Consider the following 12787-nt stretch of genomic DNA (forward strand, 5'->3'; position numbering starts at 1 on the left):
GCGGTGCCCTCGGAGTCTGTCCGGAGTGATGGGGAGGTGAGCTCGGATCGTGTCCGGAGTGTTGACGTGGTGCCCTCAGAGTCTCCTCGGAGTAATGAGGTGGTGCCCTCGTGAACTTTACGGAGGGAGAACGCCCTAACATCAGTGTCACATCGTGCCAGGGTTGTTGACGCGGTGCCCTCGGATCGTGTCCGGAGTGTTGACGCGGTGCCCTCGGATCGTGTCCGGACTGTTGACTCGGTGCCCTCGGATCGTGTCCGGAGTGATGACGCGGTGCCCTCGGAGTCTGTCCGGAGTGATGAGGAGGTGGGCTCGGATCGTGTCCGGAGTGTTGAGGCGGTGCCCTCGGATCGTGTCCGGAGTGATGACGCGGTGCCCTCGGAGTCTCCTCGGAGTAATGAGGTGGTGCCCTCGTGAACTTTACGGAGGGAGAACGCCCTAACATCAGTGTCACATCGTGCCAGGGTTGTTGACGCGGTGCCCTCGGATCGTGTCCGGAGTGTTGACGCGGTGCCCTCGGATCGTGTCCGGAGTGTTGACTCGGTGCCCTCGGATCATGTCCGGAGTGATGACGCGGTGCCCTCGGAGTCTGTCCGGAGTGATGAGGAGGTAGGCTCGGATCGTGTCCGGAGTGTTGAGGCGGTGCCCTCGGATCGTGTCCGGAGAGTTGACGCGGTGCCCTCGGATCGTGTCCGGAGTGTTGAGGTGGTGCCCTCGGATCGTGTACGGAGTGTTGACGCGGTGCCCTCGGAGTGTGTCCGGAGTGATGGGGAGGTGAGCTCGGATCGTGTCCAGAGTGTTGAGGCGGTGCCCTCGGATCGTGTCCGGAGTGATGACGCAGTGCCCTCGGAGTCTCCACGGAGTGATGGGGTGGTGCCCTTGTGAACTTTACGGAGGGAGAACGCCCTAACATCAGTGTCACATCGTCAAGATCTTCTCGATGCGACGTGGCCGTTTCTCCATTCCCGTTCTTGCTGTGATCTTGCTCCTGCATCCTTGCAGCACTTAGGGACAGATCGTCGATAGGGACTGGTGGCAAGGGTCTGTCCTGTATCCCAGTCGGACGTACTGACTTCACCGGGGTATACGTAGCTGTAGAATTCAGTGGGGTATATATAGCCGCACTGGAAGGAACCGCGCTTTTTGCTGCACTTTCTAACGGGGTGTCCGCCATCTCGTGCCGCACCCAACCTGGTACTGATCACCGCTAGAGCTAGGCTCTACACGAAAACGCCAACAGCACTTAATTGTCTGGAGATTGAATGTGGTATGTAACATGTAACACCCGCTGCATGGACTTAGGAATTTTCTCATTTTCTGAAATATCTCATCATGCATGTTAACCACCTTGAAGCACTGCCCCTAAATGAAACCAACAAGATTTTCGGCTCTGTCCTTGAATAATACCAACAAGGTTAGTGCCCCTGTCCCTGATGCTGAATGGCATATCGACAACACTATTGCCTCTGCCCCTGGTGCTGAATGACGCACAAACAATACTGGTGTCCCTGGTGCTGAATGACACACCAACAAGACGGGTGCCCCCGTCCCTGGTGATGAATGACACACCGACAAAACTGGTGCCCCTGTCCCTGGTGCTAAATGACACGCCAATAAGACTGGTGTCCCTGAATTACATACCAACAAGACTGGTGTCCCTGTACCTGTCCCTGGTACTGAATGGCACGCCGATAAGACTGGTTCCCCTGCCCCTGGTGCTGAGTGACAAACCAACAAAACTGGTGCCCATGAACCTGGTGTTGAATGACACACCAACAAAACTGGTGCCCCGTCCCTGGTGCTGAATGACACACCAACAAAACTGGTGCCCCGTCCCTGATGCTGAATGACACACCAACAGGACTTGTGTCCCTGCTCCTGGTGCTGAATGACACACCAACAAAACTGGTGTCCCTGTCCCTGGTGCTGAATGACACACCAACAGAACTGGTGTTCCTGTCCCTGGTGCTGAATGACACACCAACATGACTGGTGTCCCTGTCCCTGGTGCTGAATGACACACCAACAAAACTGGTGCCCCGTCCCTGGTGCTGAATGACACACCAAAAAGACCAGTACCCCTGCCCCTGGTGCTGAATGACACACCAACAAAACTGGTGCCCCGTCCCTGGTGCTGAATGACACACCAACAAGACTTGTGTCCCTGCTCCTGGTGCTAAATGACACACCAACAAAACTGGTGCCCCGTCCCTGGTGCTGAATGACACACCAACAAAACTGGTGCCCCGTCCCTGGTGCTGAATGACACACCAACAAAACTGGTGCCCCGTCCCTGGTGCTGAATGACACACCAACAAAACTGGTGCCGCGTCCCTGGTGCTGAATGACACACCAACAAAACTGGTGCCCCGTCCCTGGTGCTGAATGACACACCAAAAAAACTGGTGCCCCGTCCCTGGTGCTGAATGACACACCGACAAGACTCGTGTTCCTGCTCCTGGTGTTGAATAACCTGGTGTCCTTGTCCCTGGTGCTGAATGGCATACCAACAAGACCAGTACTCCTGTTCCTGGTACTGAATGACACACCGACAAGACTGGTGCCCCTGACCCTTGTACAAAGAGTACAAATCATAAATGACAAAGGTCATCTATACCTTGGACATGTAACAGGGAAAAATGGTGGTTTGCTACTTTGCTAAATTCGTATTAGACACGTTTTCGTAAACATGGCAGAATGTCAACGTTACTTCTAGATACACGTTATATAGTTGTGCATTTTGTCAGATGGTCATTTTTAAATGACACCTATATCTACTACAAACTTGTTTTGCTTTTGTGCAAAAAGTTGAACCTTTTGAATGGCGAAGTATCTATGATGGTATGATCACCTTTATATTGGTGAAGTAGCTTGAAGAGTAGCTTTTTTTGGTTATATTTTGTAAAGACAAGCCTCCTCCATGTGTACATCACGGCTGCCAAGTCAGACTGAGCAGTGACAGTTCACAGTGCTCCGTTAAAGGGAAGAAGACACCAAAATACAACATTTTCTTATTATCGGAAATTGGAATAGCATCATAAAAGAAATATAAACGTTTAAAGCAAATAAACACCCTTCTGATGTTAGCTAACATTGAACCATCAGAAACCATACTTCCATGGATCCAGCTCTTCATTCTTATCCGATCTTCTCACCAGGTGATTACATTAATCAGTGACTAATGCCCACTCATGACGTCATAATGAACACGGAAGTCGGTTCGGAACCTCACACAACGGCTTGCGAAAAACATTATTTAATCAGCAAACGGTGCTTAATTATCGTGATAACATTCAATTAAAGGACATAACAATATCTATTTTGTTTGCTTGTAAAAATAACGTTCTTTCCGATCCGTTGTGCAAAGTTCCAAATCGGCTGCCATGTTCGTTGTGGCTTTATGAGCGGGCAAGTCACTGATTAATGTAATTACCTGGTAGAAAGAATCAAAAGCTGGAGGTATGATGTTTTGATGGTTCGATGTTCAATAACATCCGAAGTGTGAATATTTTTTGAAAATTTCTATGTTATTAAACAATAGTATTTTGTTTTATGTAATTTCCGGAAATTCTTAATGCTGATGTCATTGGTGTCTTATGCCCTTTAATTGGGTGCTTTTGAAGTGCAACCATGATCTTTCACGTGACTGTCATCTTACTCACACTTATGTTTTCGTTTTAACGTGTGTTGCCTGTCTTGTGACGGTCAATAAGCCATGTTGATTTGATTATACGGTTGACATCCTCTGATCTGGGGACCCGAAATTGGGGGGTCGTGTTGCGGAATGGCAGAGCGCTCGGCTCATAACCAAGAGGTGCCGAGTTCGAATCCTGTCATGTCACCGATCTTGTGCCCTTGGCAAAGGCACTTTACACGATTTTCCTCATTCCACCCAGGTGTAAATGTGTATCTGACTTCGGTTGGGGAAGGTCGTATTAAGGTCACCTGGTGGCGCCGAATGGCAGCCGCCCAGACCCTTGCGACAGTTCCACAAAATGTAAGTGTGGATAATATATGTATATGTTGTGTATTATGTGAAACCTGTAAACTCTGCATCTATTCAGCGCCAGAAAGGCTGCTCTGCCATTGCGGGTAATTTCTGACCAATAAAGAAATTGATGTGAGCTTGTATGAAGTGAATTTGTTGGCAATTTTTTTGCATGATTTAGGGTAAATATTCTCAATATAGTATGAATGACATTGATGCATTTCCTATAGCTTCATCACGAACGCGCCCAAAACACGTATTATAACATTTACAATGTAAGCCTATGGGGCGGAAAAACTCATGAATGAGACCATGAATCAATGCAGTAGTAGTAGAATGAAGATATTTGTGTACATTTCAAACGTTTATGTTGCATAAAGATGCTCCAGAAAAAAACAAAAAAGCCAAAAATGATATGACAACACATTTCATACCAGGATTTGCGTTAGCTACCATACATGTACATGCATGTTGTACAACATGTTTCCTCCATGGCTAAATTGGCTTTTATGACTTTTCATTTATTCTCATAAACAGATTAACCCTATCCAGATTGGGGGGGGGGGGCTAAAAGTGCCCGCGCCAACTTTGACATCGTATAACTGGCGAACGACATACGCTAGGACTACCAAACTTGGTGACTTTTCCTAAAATTTAGTTGGCAACAATATTATGATAAAAGCATAAGTTTATCATTTTTCGTGTTGCCATGGCAACGGGTTTCTGAAAGGCATTTTATGCAAAAATCACAGATTTTTGTACAACAATGATATTTCTTAGGTTTTCTTGCTCAACCACACTAGTTTTCCTACATGTATAGCATCATATGTAATTAGATGTAACTTTGATAATTTAACATTCATAATTTATGCTAATTTGATGACGTAATCGGTCAAAATCCAAGATGGCGGACCATTACACTATTTCAGGTATAAACAGGGTTTTTGGCCTTCAAAATCGTCACTACGTGGCATTTTCTTTACCAGAAACATTCAGATGAACGATTCTAGTCTATCTTTACTTTTTTTGGGTCATAAGGGGAAAGAAAGCATTTTTGAAAATTTCAAAATGGCCGATCCAAGATGGCGGATCCCAGGGGTCGCTAACAACACGTGACGTCATTTAATGACGTCATTTTGACGTCAACGTAGTAACCATTTACGTAATATGTCTTGGTATACCTTAAAATCAACAATACATACTATTTTGTTTAATACCTTAGGATATTACGGGAATTCCCTATTTAGCCAATAAAATCACATCAATGACGTCATAATTACGTCATATGACGTCATAACGTCACTAAAATTCTAGGAATTATAAAACTTTACATGAACATCACTCCCTACAGATTTGGGAATTATACATTATACCGTTCAGAGGTTATGGGGGGGGGGGGGGGGGGGCGAATGACCCCCCCCCCCCCCCCCAGTCCCAGATATCCCAAAAAAGCCCAGTCTGGATAGGGTTAAGAAAGAACTGAAGCTGTACTGAATATTGCTAGCTGGTCATGAAGGAATTCTAATTCTGATTTTTTGGACCATATGGATGACGTCATCAATTTTTTTTGCCCTTAATATGACTTCAAAGCTAAAATACAGCACTTTGGTACATAACACTGCAATGAAACTATGTTCTCCATGTGCATAATGATCAAAGCTACAAACGTACGTTCGCACAAATTGATATATACTTATCATCAGTAGTTATCAAAAATAATAGTTTTTACCTAATTAAAAAATTCTAATAGCTATGTCCACTTCATAAATATCAATTACGAACGGACGTTTGTAGCTTTGATCATTATTTTTTATTCAATATTATGCACATGGAAAACATAGTTTCATTGTAGTGTTATGTACCAAAGTATTGTATTTTAGCTTTGAAAAAAACATATTAAAGGCAATAAAATGTGATGACGTCTTTCATATGATCCAAAAATCATATTCTTTCATGACCAGCTATCATTTTTCATTACAGCTACAGTTCTTTCTCAATTCATTACTGAGAAAACAATGGAGAGTCAAAATGCCACTTTAGCCAGGGAGGAAACCTTAAAACGGATAGCGAGTGAGTAAGCTGATATCTTGTGTTTGATGAGTCTTTTATTAGCTGGTACAAATGTAAAAATATGGAAGAAATTCAGGCTCTTACTTCTCTACTCTCACTTGATATAACATATTAGTATATAACTAGAGAGGCAACATTTGCGGGCAAATACAACATATTTCACCCATCTCCATCCCCATGCAAAATGTGATCAACCACATACAAAATGAACCATTACATAGACACATCAACCGAAAAAATGGATTATCAAAGTCCAAAATTCTGAAATTTCTGAAAGTGAAAGATATGCAGGAATGTTTTTTTTTTCATAATCAAAATGCACATTTCTGGCTTCTCTACCATGATATTGAAACCAAATGAGCAGAAATTTGTTATGGAAATGGCTCTGATATGAAGAACTTTATTGCGCGACTATTGTAGCAGGTACAATGTATGGCAACAACAGTAAACATAGAACAAGACATAAGTATGGAATAAAACTATTGACTACAACAAAATAAGTATCTTATGTTTTACATTATTAAAGTTGGGCTAATTTTGAGTACCACTATTTTTTCTAATGACCAAACAATCTTTTACATATTTGCCTATTTTAACATTGTATGGGCCGTTGCATTTAAATATATAGTCAGACCTATCTGTGGCATTGAGCGTCTTAAAATCTGAAGTACTTGAATTGAGAGAGGTGAATAACTCATCGCGTAGAGCATCATATTTAGTGCATTCCATAATAAAGTGAAACTCATCCTCTATTCGATTTGGACAGAATGGGCAAAACCTTTGGTCGGGAGCTACATTAAAGTATCTACCTGTTTCTATATTCAATATATGGCTACTGATTCTTAACTGTGTTATTGCTTTGCGGATTTCAACATTGTTCACATCATGAAGTTTTTTTTCTTGTATATAATGATTTTTGGATTTGTGAAGAAGGGACAATTTTGAATTATTGCTGACACAACTAAACCACTCTTGTATATGTGCATCCTGTAGTCTGCATTTAAGTTGGTGTTCAATAAAGTCTACTTTATAACATTTAGGATTCATCCATATATATCCAAGTCCGTGATAATTGAGAATATCCTTCACATGATTAATCCAGTCATGATCACTAGAAAATACAACATTGTATGCTTCGTGAAGCAGAGAGTCCTCAGGTAAGTTTACCAAACGGTGCCAATATTTTATGAGCTGATTTTTTGCAGATAATATGATGGGGAAAGTTCCCAATTCACCTCGTACTCCGTCGTTGGAGGATTTTGAATGTACTCCTAGCAGAAATTTTTGAAAACGTAGGTCAATGATGTCAAATTCAGGTATATCCAACGGACGGTGTATGTTGGCTACTGAAAAGCCACCATTTTCTAGAGTGAGCTTAGACGTAAATTTTAGAAACATATCTTTGTCTGATCTTCTTTCAAAATTAATGATGTAAGAATTAGTTAAATCGGAACAAGTACTCTTTCGAATTACAGCTGGTAAGTTTTCATCCAATTGAAGTTTTCTAAGTAAAAAGGAAAGCATGTTTCTGGGTGTAGATATAGAAATGTTTTTCGATACAATAAGTTTCACAGTTTTGGAGGAATGATCAAAACATGTTAGTTCGGATCCATACAAAAGGATAGGTTTAACAAATTTGTCAAAAAGACTTTTACCTAATTTTATTGGGATATTTTCCGATGATAAAAGTGTTTTCAATTTGAATATAGCTCTCCTAGCCTTGGTTTTTAGAAATTGTGCCCACGTGTCTTTATTTGCAATTAATTCAGAATAATCAAGTCCCTAGTGTTTCTATTTGAGAAAAACTGGTGATGGCTGGTTAGATAGCAAACGGTACGAAGATCAGACCGGTTCTCTACACACACACATACACTCGCAATTTTTTCCTTTGTGTAGCGACAAATACTGCGAGTTGAATCATTTCCATGTCAAAGCTTTACCGGTAAAAACCTTGCAAACTGTAAATATTTAATCTTTCATCGCAGAAAATCTGCATTTATGTCAAAATATACATGTTTTCAGAATTGGCTGCGATCTATTAGTCGTATATCCTTTTCTGCCTGACAGGGAGGTCTGCCTGCTTCTTACACAGGCAGTTTCTCATGGATACTGAACCCAACAGTTCAGAAGAAAGATCTAAGTTAATGCAGACAACTACGTGCAAAACAAATTTACCTCAGTCGAAAACAGAGGCTTTTCGTGTACATATGCCATGTCCAGACACAGTATTTGTACATCTAGGCCAATATATCTATACATTTATGCAAAAAAGAATCCCTGAAATAGCGACTTAATTGTATAAGACATTTAACTCATCATCATGTAACTGTACAACTGAGATGTTTGACCCCCCATTGTTATATATATTCTGTTGATACTATCTAACATTGACATTTTATAGCCTATTACCTTTCTGTAGTTTGTACTACATTAGTAGAAGTAGTCAGTTGATACTATCTACCATAGACATCATTGTATAGCCTGGAACCTCCCTGCAGTTCGTACTACATTTAGTAGAAGTAGCCAGCAGTATTTTGCCTTAGTTGTGCAATAAACTTTGACTTGACTTGAGTTGGATCATGATCTGCTTCTCTTCTTTAGTGAGGTCTGGAGGATAGAAACAGAAGAGTGAGATGTAGCATATCAATACAGAGGCTCGTGTAACATTAATCAAAGAAACTATAGACAGATATGGAATCTATTGTGTACAAAGAAACATGCATGATTCTAGAATTACTTACAATCTTGTGTGGCTGGCTGGGACCAGATTTGTCTGCTTCCTCCAAATGTGGTTTATCACCGACCAGGCTCTGCTTCTCTAGAGGAGGTCCCATCTAGAGAAGAGAAATATGTGCACAGGATATAGCATCACAATGCAGAGTAGAAACATTCATCAACAATATATTTTGACCATACATATAGTCTTGGCAAAATATAATGAAAGAAATCATACGTTGACTTGCAAACTGTACATATTGTCTGTCGTCAGAAGAAAACATTACTAGACATTCACTTGTGTTGGAGATAATCTTCTCTTTAATGCCCATGCCAGACCTGTCTCTACACCTACATGTACATCTAGTCAGACAGAAGAAAACAGACCCTACCTGTTGTGTGCCACAAGTATAATTGCCCCTTATCATCTGAAAAGAAACAGAGACACTTTATTCATTTTTCTATACATTACTAGGCATCTCTCAAAATATTATGCAGAATGCTTTTCAATGGGAAAATGATACGAAATATGACAATGACAGAGATATGAAAACATTTACACATATTGTACAGGGAAGGTAAAACTTTACAAGAAGGAAAAACTTATTGACCTGAATAATATGAAAACCATAATGAAGGCAAATGACCTGAGATTTGTTATGACATTCTACAAAGAAAATTAATGCAAAGAATTACAAATTGGCAGTAACAAGAAAGTATTGACACGAATGATTCTTAATCTACAAGGCTTCCAATCATGGAGCATCCACCAGGCTCCCCCTTAAGCAGGTCTTCCCAATGCTCTCATCCCCTACTGAATGTGGTGGCAAGGCGGGAAGCTGGTGCAAATATGTCATTCACAGGCTCCCACTCACCAGGCTCCCCCTTGCCAGGTCATTTTGGCAAGAGCGGAGCGGGACCCTTAGTCGTTCCCCATCCCCCTTGCCACCACCAAATGTGCCGGGTGGCAAGGGCCGGGATGCTGGCACAAATATGTCATTCACAGGCTTCCACCTAATCTCCAAGCTTATCTACACGGTCCCAAAATTCGTATATGCTAGCCAGAGAAGCTCCAGTCAACCAGAGACCTAGCGGACTATAGCTTCTCTGGCTAGCATATACGATTTTTGGCACCGTGTAGATCTGCTTGGACATTACATCCACCAGATTCCCCCTTGCCAGGCCATTTTGGCCAGAGCCAGACCAGGACCCTTTGTCCTTCCCCATTCCCTTTGCCATCACCAAATGTGCTTAGGGGCAAAGGCCGGACGCTGGCGCAAATATGTCATTCACAGGCTCCCTGTCATGGAACACTCACTGGGCTCACCCTTGTCATCCAGATTGACAAGGCCGGAGCTGGTACAATACACGTACTCTCTTATCCCTTCGACTCTGATCATCGTACTAGTCTGAGCACCGATTTATACGATCACAGCACAACGTACAGTACACAGCATCATGGTAGCTGTAGAATGTCTGTATCACACCATGATTGACAACAGCTTCAAGTGGTGAAATGTACACATGGTCAATGAGAGTTCCTCTTACAGTTGTAGGAGCCTGTATCAACTGTTTGAACCCATTTTTCATCAAGAATGATAGGATTGTTTTGTTTTCACTTGAAATCAAATTCTCATTGAAGTCACCAACAATCACTGTGTTCACGCCGGTCCGTCGCTATGGTAAAGTCCCAATCACTAAGGGGGTATCGGGTTACCGGACGCCTCCGCGGGCTCCCGCGAGCCGATGCCGGCCAGCCTGTGAATCTGTTCAAATGTCATAAATAGTTTCAAAACGATCCCCTCGTTCAAATTAAAGGGAATTTGTGTTGCGTATGCCCCCAATGTCAGCGTTTCGAATCCTGTAGAAAAATCCGGGTAAATTCAGGCTTGAGCCCGATGAATGCCGCCTTCTAGAACAGGAATATTAAAACCAGACAACTGATTTTAATTGGCTCCAAAATTTACTAAATATCCTAGATAAAACTTTTTGTCTTAGGATTTCGTATTTTTCGAATTAGAAATATTCTTGAGATCGGGAAAAAGGCGTAAAATTTCTTGTTTTTACCTTCCAAGACCCATAATTCGACAGTGTCTGCATTTTTTAAAAATCCCTAAGACAGAAACCTCCGGAAAACCGTTGGCTTTGTTTCAAGCCGTCAATGAGGCAAATTGGACGCTATTTGGTCCCGATCTAAATATGGTGTTTGCACGCATGTCATGCTGAACGGATAGGGGTAGGGGGTCACTAATACCGGCGTAAACATTCCTTGAAATATTTTACTTCACTAACAAAGACGTTAGTAGCTTCTTGACATGTTGATTAACCACAGTAAAATGGCAGCATCTATTTATTGTCCAGAAAATGATTTGTATTTCTAAAAAAGTCGGTTGCCGTTCTGATGTGAGGCACGCAGGTAAAAGGGTCAGTCGGCAAGGAATTTCAGTGGATACTTGCTAATGACCTCGGGTAACCCCAAATCGAACACGCGTTCTGTTCGCTCGTACGTCAATCATGTCCGATCGAACGTGAAAGAACATGCTTCGGATTCGAAAAAAGTCTGGGACTTTTGAGGCCTAATTTGACCACCGTGGTTATTTCTTTCCACTGCAGACAAGCGCTCCAACAGTTTCTCCAAACCGGATATGAATCGGTTTTGGGGGACTTTTGGTGGTCTATAAACCGCTACAATGAGATGTTTCATAGGCATGCAGTCAGCAGAAACTTGCACAACCTCACATTCTAGGCCGATGTCATTTGGGATGGGAATTTCAGAACACCTGTATATGTCACGGACATATACTGCCACGCCTCCATGAGGGGAATTAATTGTCTTATTAGAACCTTCCTCACCAACATGCTCACTTGGCCTGTCTTTGCGAAACATGTTAAAAAATCTCCAACTGCACCTGAGAGGACTGCACATTTTCTGACAGCCATGTTTCAGCCAGGAAAATGATATCAGCTTTAACCAAACAAGTTGACTTCAGACTTTTTATGTGACTTACAAGTCCTTCAGTATTGTGATGGACAATGTTCAACTTCAGCACCTCATTTACAGCTCTGTCACCAACATTTGTAAATGGGTTGGATAGATATTCGAAGTGCATCGTCTTATTGACTGCCTTCTGCACAGCCTCATCACAGTAGATGGACTCCTGCTTATAGTCTGTGATGTGAAGACTGCCTATGGAACATACCCTACTCAATGCAATATACGCCATACCTGATGCAAACATTTTTTTCGTCGAGACAACCACTTCAGGAACAGTCATGCCCTATACTTTGTGTACTGTGCAGGCCCAAGCTAGCTTGAGAGGAATCTGGTAACGTTTGGCTTTACTCAACCTCTTCAACTTGTCCTCAATCTGATGTATAGGCACTGAATTTTCGGTAGACTGCTTGGAACTGCACTTTTTAGTCTTTCAAGCGTGCCTGCATTTGGATGATCAAACTGCACAAAGACAGTCCCAACTTCATTTGCATCATTCTTACCACATATTACACCAGTCACTGTTCCAAACGCACCATTCACTAGACCATCCTCAACATTGACATTTCTACAAAGGATGATCCTAGCACCAACCCCAACTTTGACCACATCAAGGAGGTCCTGTTTTGCTCCTATTACACGAGGTCGTCTTGACATTGAACCTGTGGTGGGATCTTTGAGAAAATCAGAGGCTTGAAAGCAGTAGAATCGAGCTATTTGCATTACTGTTAATAGCATACTTCGGGGATATGCATAAAATTCTGAAAACCCAAACCATTTCCCATTCACTCCATTATAAATAAGATGGCATAATTGCATTAGGCATTTTCGCTTACTCCTGCTATTTGCATAAAATAATGCCAATGCCAACAGGAAAAACCGGTTGAAATGTCAAAATCACTAACTCTTATGGATTGTAAATCCAGTATGGGAAGTTTCTATGGTAAGACAACACCATAGCTACTCTTATTGTCCTTTGTTTTTGGAAAAGCTGTTGCCAGTCTCCATTGTCATTTGCTGTG

This window comes from Branchiostoma lanceolatum, chromosome 1, assembly GCF_035083965.1.
Source record: "Branchiostoma lanceolatum isolate klBraLanc5 chromosome 1, klBraLanc5.hap2, whole genome shotgun sequence".
NCBI lineage: Eukaryota > Metazoa > Chordata > Leptocardii > Amphioxiformes > Branchiostomatidae > Branchiostoma > Branchiostoma lanceolatum.